The sequence below is a fragment of the Adiantum capillus-veneris genome, chromosome 7, assembly GCF_014529385.1.
Source record: "Adiantum capillus-veneris isolate H3 chromosome 7, ASM1452938v2, whole genome shotgun sequence".
In the NCBI taxonomy this organism is placed as follows: domain Eukaryota; kingdom Viridiplantae; phylum Streptophyta; class Polypodiopsida; order Polypodiales; family Pteridaceae; genus Adiantum; species Adiantum capillus-veneris.
Genome location: NC_140937.1, coordinates 87,053,507 through 87,070,327, shown reverse-complemented (window position 1 = coordinate 87,070,327; position 16,821 = coordinate 87,053,507). Strand labels below are relative to the sequence as shown.

Genomic DNA, 16,821 nt, shown 5'->3' with positions numbered 1-16,821 from the left:
GAAAATATGCACTTTTTGGCATACACTTTCAATTCATGAATTTTCACTTTCTATGATGATGATTTCTTGTCATAAAAAGAAACAAACGATTTCTCATCATACGAAACGTCACTTTGTCAAGGACTCTTACAACAGTATGAATGTAAAGTCTCTATGTTTGTATTGAATAACAAAAGAAAGATCAAATTACAAGCAAGAATATGGTATAATTATTTTATCATGTTGAAATATTTGTACGTGTTTTTAAACAAAAATGTTTTAACAAGCATTGATGTGTTCATGCACAAGTAAAAGCTAAAAAGCAACCATAACTTGGCTTTTCCATTGCCTCCAATGTATCGACTCCTTATAAAGTGTTGTAAACGCATATTCACTATATCAATAAAAAATTTAATGATATTGCACCCCATAAGATAGGCTTCATTTGTTTAAATAAGACCGCTTGGAAACATAACATGTTTATTTTAAATTCTATCCATGTATAGTTAGATCTTTACACACAAAATCAAAGAGAATACTTATAAGGTTTAGTTAACCTACATTTTTCAGCCCTTTGTGTTGAATTGAAGGTGCAATTTGTCTCTAACTTTGAGAGAAATGTAACTGATGTAAGATAAGTTCAACGAACAAGATCAAAAAATTAACTTATCCTAAATCATCAAGCATTGATTGTGATAGTTGGTTGCAAATAAGCATTTATGTTGAGAACATTCCGAATGGATAAATATCAACTACGTACCTTGCCAATTTAATTCTGAAACAAATTGCTATGAATACATGGAATGCTATTTGAGCTATTATATAACATATATAGCATAAAAACAGTCCTATGGAAAATAAAATCTACACTAAAATCAACTTCATTTCTCGTACCCTGATTTGAGATATTTCAATAGGCATCCTTAAGGATTGCAAATGATGTTTTCATACAAAATTATTGTTGTTGATTTCAAAATTTTATTTTCTCGGGGGATTCACTAATATTGGAGAGAAGATACCACTTGCGTGCATCCTAAGGAACCCCCCCCCCCCCCCCCCCCCCCCCCCCCCCCCAGTATACGGTCCCTTACGTGGTAGCCCAGTCCCCTATCTACGGACATTAAAGAGCTAATATAACCCCCTACGTACGATATCTGTAGTATTAGCACAACCCCATGCTATCTTATATGCACAAATGATTCAATAGCTTAAAGGAATTTCCAAGAACTCCTTGAAAATATTTTGCCCAAGTATCTTTTGTATAGAGACCAAATTTATTATTTTATATGTGCCACCTACTTTGCACATAGAATTTAAGGCTTTGTAATCAAAGAGTATACCCAATATCTTTGGCCTCCATTACTTTGCAAAATTGAAAGTGATTTGATTTAAAACGAAGAAATAAACAACTATAACATACAACCACTTTAAATCTCAAGTATTAGCTGAACAATAACCATAGATGAACCATATATGTGAAAAGTTACATACTAAATGAGTTGTCTAAAAGATAACTTCATAGTATCATTAGGATATTTCGGAGGCCTTTGAGAGGGCCTTATTGAGGAGAGAGAAAAGGAGGCACGTCAATGAGCAGCAAGGCAACATAACGTAGAAAAAAGAAGAAATAAATCAAGACATGCAAAAAAATGAACAAACAAGAGGTAGAATCTTGTTTTAGCGGGGTTTACGGTATCATATGTGGACCCGCTATAAATGAAGTCTGATAGTCGTAAAGGTACTGAAAGATAGGTACAAAAATCTATCATACTCCCATCACCAAAATCTCTAGCTCCATTAAGCAAGCGTTCAAAACTGAAATTCCCTCCATTGCAAGAAAGTTCAAGCTTTCTTCTTCTACTCAGAAAGAGCCATGGCTTCTTCTTTTTCTTATTCCCATCATAATACCTCTAGGGGTTGTTGTACTCTCTCCCCAGCTAGCCTCACCATTAGTCTGCCAAGGAGTCCAAGTAGCCCATATGCTCTATCACCATCTCAAACTCATCAATATAGATAGGTTCTTGGGTTATTATGCAATCAAGAAGGAGGAAAAGATCCTCTACATCAAATCTATTTTGTTCATCATGGAAAGCATGAGTGCTAGATTTCAAAGTGGAGGACGGCAAGAAAACTATTAAGAAGGTTTTGGTTCAGCATGTCTACAGTCACTCTGATGTGATTGCAAATGCCGAAGATGTCTCATTGTTTATCATCCATGATGCAGCTGTAAGTTCTTTCTTAGCCTTCCTTTTGTATTCTTTCTTTCAAACCTTGTTGATCTCTTAGTTTCTTTTCTTTTTGAAGAGGTAGAACTATATTAAAAGAGGTAGATCTAGTTCTCTAAATTCTTGAATTATATTTAGTTGTTAGACTAAGTGGCTACTTACTTTTGGCTATTGAGATTTCACATGTCTATCCTTCATCATAGAAGATGATAGGAGCTAGTGGAGTGTATTGTAGATCTCATATCTGTAATCCACGCTCACATTGGTGCTTTACAGTATGCTGGAAGAACTAGCAAGAGCCTTGCAGATTAGGGCATTTTCTTCTACGAGCACTTCTACCAGCTCAACTAGAGAAATCAAAAAGGTACTTTGGTTAAACTCCCTCTCCCTACAAATTGGAGCTGTATTGACTGGCCAGTCTCGGACACCACTGTGTGTGCGAAGCAAGCTGTCACGGGAACCGAATAATAGAGATCGATAGCAAAAGATAGAGAAAGAGATCTTTGTATTGATAAATCTTTGTAGAGTTTTGATACAACAGAGGAGCAAAATATATGGGCGCACTCCGTTGTACGGAGCTCGAACCTCCCGACCACCCCCGAGCTTCAGTTCGCTTGCATGCAGCGTCTCACTCGCACTCGCACTCGCACTCGGACTCTCACTCTCACTCTCACTCGCACTCGCACTCGCACTCGCAGAAGAAGAGATCGGTGAATGATCCCCAAATGCACCACCCGTCGTGCTTTTATCCTTCTTTTCCTCGAAAAGCCTGCACGATTTTCGTACCAAGTATACCTGCGAGAATAATATAAGAACGTGATCGCTAAGCGATCCGTAAAGGTTAGATTTCTATCATGACACTTTGCACAGATCGTGTTTCACACATTGATTTCTGCATCGCCTACAAAATAGCCAAAAGAACATACTCGTGCAACTAATTCAACATGATAATCAAAGTAAAAAACATAATTATATACCTTCATAATCTCAATTGCCATACTCTACCTGAAGAAACAATCCACTTCTTGGTTGATAGCAGGGAGAACTGTATGATATTGTAGGTCTGTCTGTCCCTGTGTACATTACACTACTGCTGCCTTCTGTTTGTTTTCATCATAACTTTTACAAACGAACTCAGAACAGAGCAATCGAGGTACTCAAAAAGACGGGAATAGGTCTAGTCTACAAGACCACTCGGACAGAATTGCGAAAAACATCTCTGTTTGTCTAAAAACGCAACTTTTAGGTCGCGACTCATAAAACCTCTATTTTTGGGTCTCCACTACTTTTACAACTTATTTTAAGCTTACCCATGCATTTTAAGCTAAAATACATAAATATAAAACATTGATATTAATAAAAATCTCAATTTTATTGTTCATAGACAGACTATCTGTTATTCATTAATCTTTATCAAATCCTTCTTTAGTGTATTATTTAAAAAAAAGAATATAGGTTCTCTCTTAATATCTCAACTCATTCGTATAAGCTCTATTTAATAGACTATTCAACAATCTTTCAAATCGTGCTAACGAAAGATATGTCCTGCTACATTCTTTTCGACTTTAAGAACTTCAAAGACTAGTCCTATTACATTCTCCCCTTATCAAAATTAACTCTGTCCTCAGAGTTGGTCTAAAGAGAGGAAAATTCTCTTTGCAAAACACTAAGATCAACCCATGATGCATTCTCTACTGGATAGTTCTGCCACTTAACCAAAACTTCCACAATGTCTCTATTTCTCAGATGTTTAAAACGCCTATCTAGTACTAAGTCTGGTTCTATAGTCAATGGTCCGTCATCTTTCAACTTAGAGTTGTTTTGTAAAACATGATGCACATTAGGAACATACTCACATGAAATACAGGATGCACTTTAACATGAGAAGGCAATTCCAATTTGTAAGGTAATGAACCAATGCGCTTCAAAATTTTAAATGGCCCAGCAAATCATGGAGACAATCTTCAATCCTTTCCAAGAATCAAATGAGACTTCTCAGAAATGACCTTTAAGAAAACCATATCCCCAGTTTCATACTCCACAATCCGATGTTTCTTGTCATAATACAATTTATGTCTCTTTTGGGCTTCTCTAATATTCCCCCTGATTTTGGCCAACTCGTTATCCATTTTCTCAAGCATCTCACGTGACAGTTCTACCTTATTCCTCGAGCTAAGAAAATTTATAGGTGTGGGATAGTTATAGCCATACATTGCCTCAAACGGAGTCATCCTAATAGATGAATGATATGAATTGTTATATGCAAATTCAACCACCAAAGGCAGATATTCATTCCAATTAGATTGGTTTTCATTGACATACATTTGTAACATATCTTCTAGAATACGATTCACTCTCTCCGTTTTCCCATCTGTTTGAGGATGAAAAGCAGTAGACATGCGTAACTAGGTACCTATAGAGTCAAAAGTCGCTCTCTAGAAATGAGAAGTGAACTTAGAATCTCTGTCAGACACTATGCTCTTGGGCATGCCATGCAAACGAAATATCTTTTTCATAAACAAGTATGCAATGGTCAATGCAGTATAAGTTATTTTTACAGGAAAGAAGTGAGCTTGTGTTGCGAGTCTATCTACCACCAGAAAGATCGAATCATACCCTCCACGAGTAGTAGGAAGTCTAATGATAAAGTCCATGGATATACACTCCCACTTCTGTAAAGGAATGTCTAAGGGTTAAAGGTCACCAAGTATCCTCTTATGTTCAATCTTAACTTGTTGACATTGAAAGCATTCACGCACATAATTTTTAACATCCAATTTCATACGCGGAAAAAGAATGAACTTTTAATCTTTTCATGTGTCTTATTCAATCCAGGATGACCAGAAAAAGGTGAATGATGACACTCATGCAGAATTTGACTCTTAAAAGCAGAATTTGCAGGAATACACAAGCGGTCATAATAATACAGATTTTCCTTATACAAGTGATATCTGTTCTCATACCTCTCACCAATATTCTCACGCAAGAATTTCAAAATAGGCATATAAAAAGAATCATTTTCAACTTCAGCATGCATATCATCAATCAAATTTGATCGCACAACAGTCAACAAATTACCCATGGGCGTACGACTCAATGCATCTGCAACTTTATTTTCTTTTTCACACAAATACTTCAAATCAAAGTCATACTCAGCCAGCAATTCAATCCATCTTCTTTGTCTGTTATTTAACAATGGCTGAGTGAAAATATACTTCAAGTTTTGATGATCAGTACGCAATCCAAATTTTACACCAAGCAAGAGATGACGCCAATGCTTCAATGCATGAACAACAGCAAGCAATTCTGGATCATGTGTTGCATAGTTCAATTCATGTCGTCTTAATTTCCTAAACTCATATGCAACCACTCTTCCTTCTTGTGACAAAACACAACCTAATTGTTAACCACTAGCGTCACAGGACACAACAAATGGTTTGCCCATCTCAGGAACTTTTAAAACATAATTTTTCGCTATTTTAGCCTTCAAGGTCTCAAAAGCAGTCTCACATCTAGAAGTCCACACAAAACCCTTGTCTTTCTTGGTCAATTCGGTCAAAGGACTTGCTATCTTAGAGAAATCTTTAATGTGTGCTCTCTCATATTGTGCTAGACCCATAAAGCTTCTTACATCTCTTACTAACATAGTCTTAACTTTATCAAGATCAATGTGAATCCCCTCTTTAGAAATCACTCTTCCCAAATACACAATCTGATCCTTTGCAAAAGAATACTTACTTGCTTTGGCATACAATTTATGTTCACGCAAAACCTCAAATGTTTTCTTTAAGTACAATGCATGATCTTCTTCATTCGTAGAATACACAAAAATATTATCCAAGAATACCAGAATGAAGTCATCAAGATATGGGTAAAAAATATTATTCATTAAGCACATGAAAGTTGTTGGTGCATTAGTCAAACCAAAAGTAAGAACTGTAAATTCATAATGTCCATAACGTGTACGAAAATCAATCTTTGGAATGTCCTCGGCCTTGATACGGATTTGATGGTAGCCAAAACGAAGGTCAACCTTTGAAAATATTGTGGCACCACTCAAATGACTAAGCAGTTCATCTATGTGAGGAAGAGGATATTTGTTCTTAATGGTCTGTTTGTTTAATCCCCTATAGTCGATGTATAACCTATATGTACCATCCTTTTTCTTTTTGAATAACACAAGACTACCCAAGGAGATTACACCAGGCTTAATGAAACCCTTTTTCAAAAGATCATCATGCGGTCTGTATCTTGAGCTCTTTATTGAACCTGTATGGAGCTCTTGAATAAGGTGTTGCTCCTGGATATAGATCCATGGCGTGGTCTACCGCTCAAGGCGGAGGCATACCAGGAAGATCGTCCGGAAACACATCCTTAAATTCATGTAAGAGATCCTCTATAAATTCTGGATTTGTCTCTTTATGTTTATCCCCAGATTCTTCTTTAATCTCATTAGCAAACACAAGCAACGTCTCACACTCTTATCTAAGTCACCTTATCAATTCCATTCCCAAAACTAGATTTAGAATCTCTTTCTTTCCACAAAGAGTGTGACTTATCATCATCAAATGATTAAAGATATATTTTTCTTTCTTAACAATCAATCAAAACATGATTTTCAATGATCTAATTGATACCAATGATAACATCATGCATATCAATGTTTATGTTATAGAAATCATCTTTATGATTTCGACTCTTCAAAGAAAAAAAAAAAACAATTTTTCTACTAACTCTTTCGTGAAACTATTATTACCACTAGTTAAATCCACAAGACTTTTAACTTCTCGATTTAATTTCAAGTTTAATTTCTCAATCAATTTAGACGATAAGAAGCAATGAATACTATCCAAATCAATTAAGAAATTCAAATTTTAATCTCAACTTCTACGCATAAATTCGATCTCACAGAAGCTTTCAAAGGACGTATCAAAGACATAAAACATCACAAAGAAGGGGTAGATGACTTACCTTTATCGTACGCATCGCCAAAAGTCTCCAATTGAGCCATCTTGGTACGTATTGTCTTATCGATCACCTTGCTCGAGCATTCGAAAGTCTCGTGGTCGTGTTCTCGATATTGAAAGTATAATCCCAATCTTTGAGTTCTTCAATCCACGCTTCTAAATCTTCGCATATCTTTCTTATGCCATCAAACTCTTTAAGCTTAGCCTTCGTTAAGAATGATTTGGTTGTCGCTTCTCCCATATCGTCATCGTTTCTTTTGGCGGTACCCCAGCGCCGCCACGATGATTATTGTTTCCAGGTGGATTAGCATGGTTTTCACCTTCATGTTGGCCATTAAGGTCTACATAGATATCAAGCTCTCGTGCTGCTTTGCCCCGTAGAGCCTCAGCACGCTCCCGATTTTCAATTTTCAGATCTTCTCATAGTCGCCGAATCAAGTCTTCTTGCTCCTTCATCCTTCTCTCATATCCTTCCATGTCCACAATCAACCGCTTGCTCTGATACCAATTGTCACGGGAACCGAATAATAGAGATTGATAGCAAAAGATAGAGAAAGAGATCTTTGTATTGATGAATCTTTGTAGAGTTTTGATACAACAGAGGAGAAAAATATATGGGCGCACTCCGTTGTACGGAGCTCGAACCTCCCGACCACCCCCGAGCTTCATTTCGCTTGCATGCAGCGTCTCACTCGCACTCGCACTCCCACTCGCACTCTCACTCTCACTCTCACTCGCACTCGCACTCGCACTCGCACTCGCAGAAGAAGAGATCGGTGAATGATCCCCAAACGCACCACCCGTCGTGCTTTTATCCTTCTTTTCCTCGAAAAGCCTGCACGATTTTCGTACCAAGTATACCTGCGAGAATAATATAAGAACGTGATCGCTAAGCGATCCGTAAAGGTTAGATTTCTATCATGACACTTTGCACAGATCGTGTTTCACACATTGATTTCTGCATCGCCTACAAAATAGCCAAAAGAACATACTCGTGCAACCGATTCAACATGATAATCAAAGTAAAAAACACAATTATATACCTTCATAATCTCAATTTCCATACTCTACCATGAAGAAACAATCCACTTCTTGGTTGATAGCAGGGAGAACTGTATGATATTGTAGGTCTGTCTGTCCCTGTGTACATTACACTGCTGCTGCCTTCTGTTTGTTTTCATCATAACTTTTACAAACGAACTCAGAACAGAGCAATCCAGGTACTCAAAACGACGGGAATAGGTCTGGTCTACAAGACTGCGTAAACAGAATTGCGAAAAACATCTCTGTTTGTCTAAAAACGCAACTTTTAGGTCGCGACTCATAAAACCTCTATTTTTGGGTCTCCACTACTTTTACAACTTATTTTAAGCTTACCCATGCATTTTAAGCTAAAATACATAAATATAAAACATTGATATTAATAAAAATCTCAATTTTATTGTTCATAGACAGACTATCTGTTATTCATTAATCTTTATCAAATCCGTCTTTAGTGTATTATTTTAAAAAAATAATACAGGTTCTCTCTTAATATCTCAACTCATTCGTATAAGCTCTATTTAATAGACTATTCAACAATCTTTCAAATCGTGCTAACGAAAGATATGTCCTGCTACATTCTTTTCGACTTTAAGAACTTCAAAGACTAGTCCTATTACACAAGCTGTTTAGGGATTTGCAGAGGTCCCTACAAAATTATGTACCCACCAAATTGGTGAAGATTAAATTTTTGTCCTTTAAGTTTATTTGTGGAACTATATCACATCTACCACATACATGTTGACAAGACAATGCTACTATGTAAATCTCTAGACACTTGCTTCTGTGACAAGCTTCTTGAGATAGAGGGTGGTATGTTAAAGAGGTGGATGGCATACGTTGTGAGGTTGCACTGGACACTTTGGAGGCCAAGTACATGATTGGCACATAATCACTTCTCATCTCCTTCTGGTACAAGGGCTCTCAAATTGTTGCAGGCTGCTCTCATTTTGTGCCTATTGATCAAGAGTGGGCAAGCCTAGAGAACAATGATGTCATAGATGTGGAGGTATTGGACAAAGAGCTCAACCTTGTGACAATGGTCACAATAAGGGAGAAATCCAACCTTATGCAACTCCGGCACAACAAAGTGGACAAGACCATGGACAACGAGCCCTCAAGCTCTATTTCTTACTAGGTGGACGCAAAGTAATGGAACAAAGAGAAAAATAGATTGTTTGTAGAGAGCTAACTGGCCAAGTTCAAATCGTGCCAATGTAACTTGGATGAATTCCAATGGGCGTAACTTCTTCTTTAATTGAAATCTATATTCATGACCTCCATTGTAATGTTTCTTCTATTTCAACTGTGAGATGATTCCGACCATTTGGTTGTATCTTTATTTCAATAGTAAGATGAAATTGTCTATCTATCTCTCTCCTTTTGTGAAAGTATGTGTCATTTCTTTACATTTTGTACAACATAAGCAGTGTTTGATGTCTACTCTCTCTCTCTCTCTCTCTCTCTCTCTCTCTCTCTCTCTATATATATATATATATATATATATATATATACATATATATTATATATATATATATACATATATATATATATATATAACATATATATATTTATATATATATAAATATTTATATTATAATATATATATATATATATATATATATATGTATTTATATATATTTATATATATATATATATATATTATATATTTATTATATTACTATAGAGAGAGAACGAGAGATGAGAGAGAGAGAGAGAGAGAGAGTAGACATCAAACAGCTTATGTTGTACAAAATGAAAGAAATGCAATACTTTCACAAAGGAGAGAGATAGTAGACAATTTCATCTTACTATTGAAATAAAGATACAACCAAATGGTCGGAATCATCTCTAAGTTGAAATAGAAGGAAACATTACAATGGAGGTCATGAATATAGATTTCAATTAAAGAAAGAAGTTACGCCCATTGGAATTCATCCAAGTTACATTGGCCACGATTTGAACTTGGCCAGTTAGCTCTCTACAAACAATCTATTTTCTCTTTGTTCCATTACTTTGCGTCACCTAGTTAGAAATAGAGCTTGAGGCTCGTTGTCCATGGTCTTGTCCACTTTGTTGTTGTGCCGAGTTGCTTGCATAAGGTTGGATTTCTCCCTTATTGTGACCATTGTCACAAGGTTGAGCTCTTTGTCCAATACTCCACATCTATGACATCATTGTTCTCTAGGCTTGACCACTCTTGATCAATAGGCACAAAATGAGAGCAGCCTGCAACAATTTGAGAAGCCCTTGTACCAGAAGGAGATGAGAAGTGATTATGTGCCAATCATGTACTTGGCTCCAAAGTGTCCAGTGCAACCTCACAACGTATGCCATCACCTCTTAACATACACACTCTATCTCAAGAAGCTTGGTCACAGAAGCAAGTGTCTAGAGATTTACATAGTAGCATTGTCTTGTAAACATGTATGTGGTAGATGTGAAATAGTTCCACAATAAACTTAAAGGACAAAAAATTTAATCTTCACCAATTTGGTGGGTACATAATTTTGTAGGGACTCTGCAAATCCCTAAACAGCTTGTGTAATAGGACTAGTCTTTGAAGTTCTTAAAGTCGAAAAGAATGTTAGCAGGACATATCTTTCGTTTAGCACGATTTGAAGATTGTTGAATAGTCTATTAAATAGAGCTTATACGAATGAGTGAGATATTTAAGAGGAGAAACCTGTATTATTTTTTTAAAATAATACACTAAAGACGGATTTGATAAAGATTAATGAATAACAGATAGTTGTTATATGAACAATAAAATTGAGATTTTTATTAATATCAATGTTTTATATTTATGTATTTTAGCTTAAAATGCATGGGTAAGCTTAAAATAAGTTGTAAAAGTAGTGGTGGACCCAAAAATAGAGGTTTTATGAGTCGCGACCTAAAAGTTGCGTTTTTAGACAAACAGAGATGTTTTTTCGCAATTCTGTTTACGCAGTCTTGTAGACCAGGACATATTCCCGTCGTTTTGAGTACCTGGATTGCTCTGTTCTGGTTCGTTTGTAAAAGTTATGATGAAAACAAAACAGAAGGCAGCAGCTAGTGTAATGTACAACAGGGAAGACAGACCTACAATATCATACAGTTCTCCTGCTATCAACCAAGAAGTGGATTGTTTCTTCATGGTAGAGTTATGGAAATTGAGAATTATGAAGGTATATAATTGTGTTTTTTTACTTTGATTATCATGTGAATCGGTTGCACGAGTATGTTCTTTTGGCTATTTGTAGGCGATGCAGAAATCAATGTGTGAAAACGATCTGTGCAAAGTGTCATGAATAGAAATCTAACCTTTACGGATCGCTTAGCGATCACGTTCTTATATTATTCTCGCAGGTATACTTGGTACGAAAATCGTGCAGGCTTTTCGAGGAAAAGAAGGATAAAAGCACGACGGGTGGTGCGTTTGGGGATCATTCACCGATCTCTTCTTCTGCGAGTGCGAGTGCGAGTGCGAGTGCGAGTGAGAGTGAGAGTGAGAGTTCGTAGTGGGTGTGCGAGTGCGAGTGAGACGCTGCATGCAAGCGAACTGAAGCTCGGGGGTGGTCGGGAGGTTCGAGCTCCGTACAACGGAGTGCGCCCATATATTTTTCTCCTTGTTGTATCAAAACTCTACAAGATTCATCAATACAAAGATCTCTTTCTCTATCTTTTTGCTATCAATCTCTATTATTCGGTTCCCGTGACAATTGGTATCAGAGCAAGCGGTTGATTGTGGACATGGAAGGATATGAGAGAAGGATGAAGGAGCAAGAAGACTTGATTCGGCGACTATGAGAAGATCTGAAAATTGAAAATCGGGGGAGCGTGCTGAGGCTCTAGGGCAAGCAGCACGAGAGCTTGATATCTTTGTAGACCTTAATGGCCAACATGAAGGTGAAAACCATGCTAATCCACCTGGAAACAATAATCATCGTGGCGGCGCTGGGGGTACCGCAAAAGAAACGATGACGATATGGGAGAAGCGACAACCAAATCATTCTTAACGAAGGCTAAGCTTAAAGAGTTTGATGGCATAAGAAAGATATGCGAAGATTTAGAAGCGTGGATTGAAGAACTCAAGATTGGATTATACTTTCAATATCGAGAACACGACCACGAGACTTTCGAATGCTCGAGCAGGTGATCGATAAGACAATACGTACCAAGATGGCTCAATTGGAGACTTTTGGCGATGCGTACGATAAAGGTAAGTCATCTACCCTTCTTTGTGATGTTTTATGTCTTTGATACGTCCTTTGAAAGCTTCTGTGAGATCGAATTTATGCGTAGAAGTTGAGATTAAAATTTGAATTTCTTAATTGATTTGGATAGTATTCATTGCTTCTTATCGTCTAAATTGATTGAGAAATTAAACTTGAAATTAAATCGAGAAGTTAAAAGTATTGTGGATTTAACTAGTGGTAATAATAGTTTCACGAAAGAGTTAGTAGAAAATTGTTTTTTTTTTTCTTTGAAGAGTCGAAATCATAAAGATGATTTCTATAACATAAACATTGATATGCATGATGTTATCATTGGTATCAATTAGATCATTGAAAATCATGTTTTGATTGATTGTTAAGAAAGAAAAAAATATCTTTAATCATTGATGATGATAAGTCACACTCTTTGTGGAAAGAAAGAGATTCTAAATCTAGTTTTGGGAATGGAATTGATAAGGTGACTTAGATAAGAGTGTGAGACGTTGCTTGTGTTTGCTAATGAGATTAAAGAAGAATCTGGGGATAAACATAAAGAGACAAATCCAGAATTTATAGAGGATCTCTTACATGAATTTAAGGATGTGTTTCCGGACGATCTTCCTGGTATGCCTCCGCCTTGAGCGGGTAGACCACGCCATGGATCTATATCAAGGAGCAACACCTTATTCAAGAGCTCCATTACAGGTTCAATATTGATGAGCTTAAAGAGCTCAAGATACAACTGATGATCTTTTGAAAAAGGGTTTCATTAAGCCTGGTGTATCTCCTTGGGGTAGTCTTGTGTTATTCAAAAAAGAAAAAGGATGGTACATATAGTTATAAATCGACTATAGGGGATTAAACAAACAGACCATTAAGAACAAATATCCTCTTCCTCACATAGATGAACTGCTTAGTCATTTGAGTGGTGCCACAATATTTTCAAGGTTGACCTTCGTTTTGGCTACCATCAAATCCGTATCAAGGCCGAGGACATTCCAAAGATTGATTTTCGTACACGTTATGGACCCACAGTTGCTGAAAGTACCTTTTCTCCTCATCTAAAAGGCATCTCTTTGTGCATTTCTTCTTGGTTATACCAATCCCTTTCTCTCTAATCATGTTGTGGCAGTAAGCCGGTTCATAATCTGCCAAAATCTTATGCCATAGCTCCCTGGCTCTTGTTAGAGATGAGAGTTCCAAGAGCCCTTTTTCATGGAAGATAGAGCATTGTGGACTCATAGGATGCAGTAGAGTGAAATCATCTGGGAGTATCAACCTTTGGTGTAAGAATGACAAATTCCTCTCGTGTGGCAGGAATCCATCCTTCTCCTCTTGAAGCATGCGATTAACCCATGTAAACAAAACACGCTTGTAAAAGTGGACATAAGTTATCTCATTATTATTTTTATTTGTCTTTACTCCCATATATATGGAGACCATCCTTTCAAAAATGTATCACCAATATACATCATGAGATCCATGCCTGATAATGTCATCAAGCAATTCCCCATTCCCAGAACCATGCTCCACTGGTGAAGAGTTTGGACCAAAGAATTCCTCGCTCCTAATTACTCGCCAAGATGAGAACAATGATCGCATCATCTTGATACTCTCCTTTGTCCAACCCTTCTCACGACTAAAATTGTAAAATGTGTGGGCAATGTCTATTAGGAGAAGACAAAGCTCATACATGGGTCTTGGTACCTCATTGATGACACTCAATACATATGGCAGACACCACTGAACAAATTTTTGACTTTCCTCTGCCTTAAAACCTTCAAAGTGCTTGCTAGGAGTGTGTGGTCACCTGCCATTGCGAATTGATGGTGGTGCAAGCTTGTATACAAGCTTGAAACATTCATCCACCTTCTTTTTCGATTCATTTTGCAATCCTCGCATGACATTTGATGTATATTTACTGAACAAATTCAATGGAAGAACATGCATTGTATCATACACCAAGTCACGTGACAAGTCAAAGCCATATACGTCAAAGAACTTCCATAGCACTGACACTCTAGATAGTCCTGCATGTGCAAGATTAGTCTCTCTTTGAGTTTGAGAGGTTGCTCTTCTGGCCTGAGTTACTGCATTGGACATTTCCAAAATGGAGCGTTTTGTTGGTGGATATCTTGCTTGTCGTCTATTACCATCATAAACATATCGCCCTATATACATTGGATTACTAGCATCAAGAGTTGCTTTGGGCTTGTCTCTTTGACAACCCTCCTTGCCACCATCCTTGAAGAGTCCTATTTTGCATTGGGCAGGATGGTCTCCACTGACCATCATAAGCATCCCGCGTAATATGCATGTTTGTTTCCGTTCAGTTCCCATGCCAAAGATTTTGTTGACATCGTAGTTGTAGTGTACTTTTATTCCTGACATGAACAAGTCTTGCAATTCCTCCATAAGAGGGCCACTTTCTTGGAGCTAAATGGGAGGAACAATACTGGGAGTACACTAACACTGGAAGACTTCCCCATGTTCAAAATTTTTATCTCTACAACCCCACTGCCTTTCTGTGTGGTACAAGAGGACTGGAACCCATCCCAATGCAGCAAAAGTGCCAGGTTACGGGGATCTCCCTGGAAAATTATTATGCCATATGAAAATACACAAAAAATGAGAAAAGAAATCAAATAAAAATACCATGCCAGTAATTCTAAAACCATACCTCAATTGATTTCTTACTAGAGACTATACGTCTGTGACAATCTCTACACACGAAAATATATTCTTGAGTTTTCTCATTCCACCCTTGTTGAATCTCTAGCGAATAGGATGAAGGGGGAAACGTTGTGTACACCTTATTACACCCTAGGGTTGTACAGATAACGGGAAGCTCAAATGTCTGTTGTGGGTCCCAAAAGTGATGGACTATACGACACTTTGCGCCATCCCAAAAATCATGGATAGACTCCGGTTGTAGTTCAGGTGGCTTTCCCAACCATTTGTCTTTGGTTTCTCCACATGGAGAGCATGCCATGGCACAAAGAACGACTTTTCAACATAACCTCAATTTGTCTTCCAATTGGGAGATAATCAAAGGCTAGTGTCTCCTTGCGAGGCTTGAGACAACTTGGGCACCTTTCACAACATGCCAAGAAATCACGCTTTGCTTTCCTTTTTCTATTGTTATTAATGCATGCACAAATTTCCACACTACATCCTTCATAGTTGTCCTCCTTGCTTGGACGTAAGAGCTCTGGCTCATGGCGATTCCCTTCTTCACCCATGCAGACTCTGTATCGAAGAGGTTGTACCATACCAAGCCCTTGAAATAGCGACTGCAACTGCTCCCAGCTAGCAGGCACCCTATAATTATCAAACAAAAAACCATCCCAATCTTGTTCAAGTCGAACCAAGATTTTGCTCAAGCTTGGATCTTCTCTAGTGGAGTCATGCTTGCCTATTCTAGCCCCTCCCATGTCACCGAATAGTAGATGAAGCATTTCATCTTGACCGCTAATGGGAACTTGATATTCATCCCACAATGTCTGAAACTGAATGATCTTTGATAAAATCGCAATTCCAAGCGGTGCATGATTTGGACCAGTAGGTTGTTGGCAGTCTTCATCTGCTCTAGTTGTATTTGTTGATCTCAAATCTATGCCCTCTTGAAAGCCCTCTTCCACATTCAAAGAGGTATTTGATGCTTCCATGTCTGGTACATTGTCATCAAAGTGCCTTACCTCCACATCGTCTCCATTTACAAACCCCAGCTCACTTGCTAGACTGCCTGCAACACTCCTTAGTTGTGCATGCCTGAAAAATGTCGTTTTCCCAACATATTTTCCACCCTGGAAAAATGCAGAACATGTACACCACACTCTTCGTGTGGTGTCATTGTCGAATGCACTCTGGAGAGGTGGTGTACTATCAGGCTCATTCACGTTAGGTGATTGACCCTGAAGGGCTTCAAGATTTCTGTTATGATTGAAATTTGGGTGAATTTTATGGAGTGTCTCCTGTTTTCTATGTTGAAAAAAGGTGCTTCTGCTCAGCATTTGATATCCTTCCTGTGTGAATAAACATTTATACGTACATGTACACTTGAAAGTCTTGGAGGTGGAAGCCATGTATGCCTGTATCACCTATTTGTCATTAGCCATGGTTACAAGGACTATAGTGGCACAAAAGCCACATCAACACTTGATGCTAGTGTCAAAGGCTATAGTACCACATACTTTAAGTCGCAGATACAAATTAGATAAAACTTTGCAGCATTGTGCAACTTTAATAATTAAAGAGCAACATACATTAAAAGACTAATCTGAACACACTTGTAGAGTCTTTTAACATAGATGATGTATACATTCATGCAAGACACAATTTCTTGCTCGGAACAAGGCTTTTAATCACAGCAAGCCTATCACTTAAAATCCTTGGAGATATGGACTTTAC

The 16,821-nt window shown here is 37.5% G+C and overlaps 1 pseudogene; it reads right to left on the bottom strand.

The window, feature by feature from the left end:
• Window positions 1-14,217: 14,217 nt before the first annotated feature.
• On the bottom strand, window positions 14,218-16,496 carry LOC147454173 (uncharacterized; annotated as a pseudogene).
• Between the last annotated feature and the right edge of the window lie 325 nt (window positions 16,497-16,821).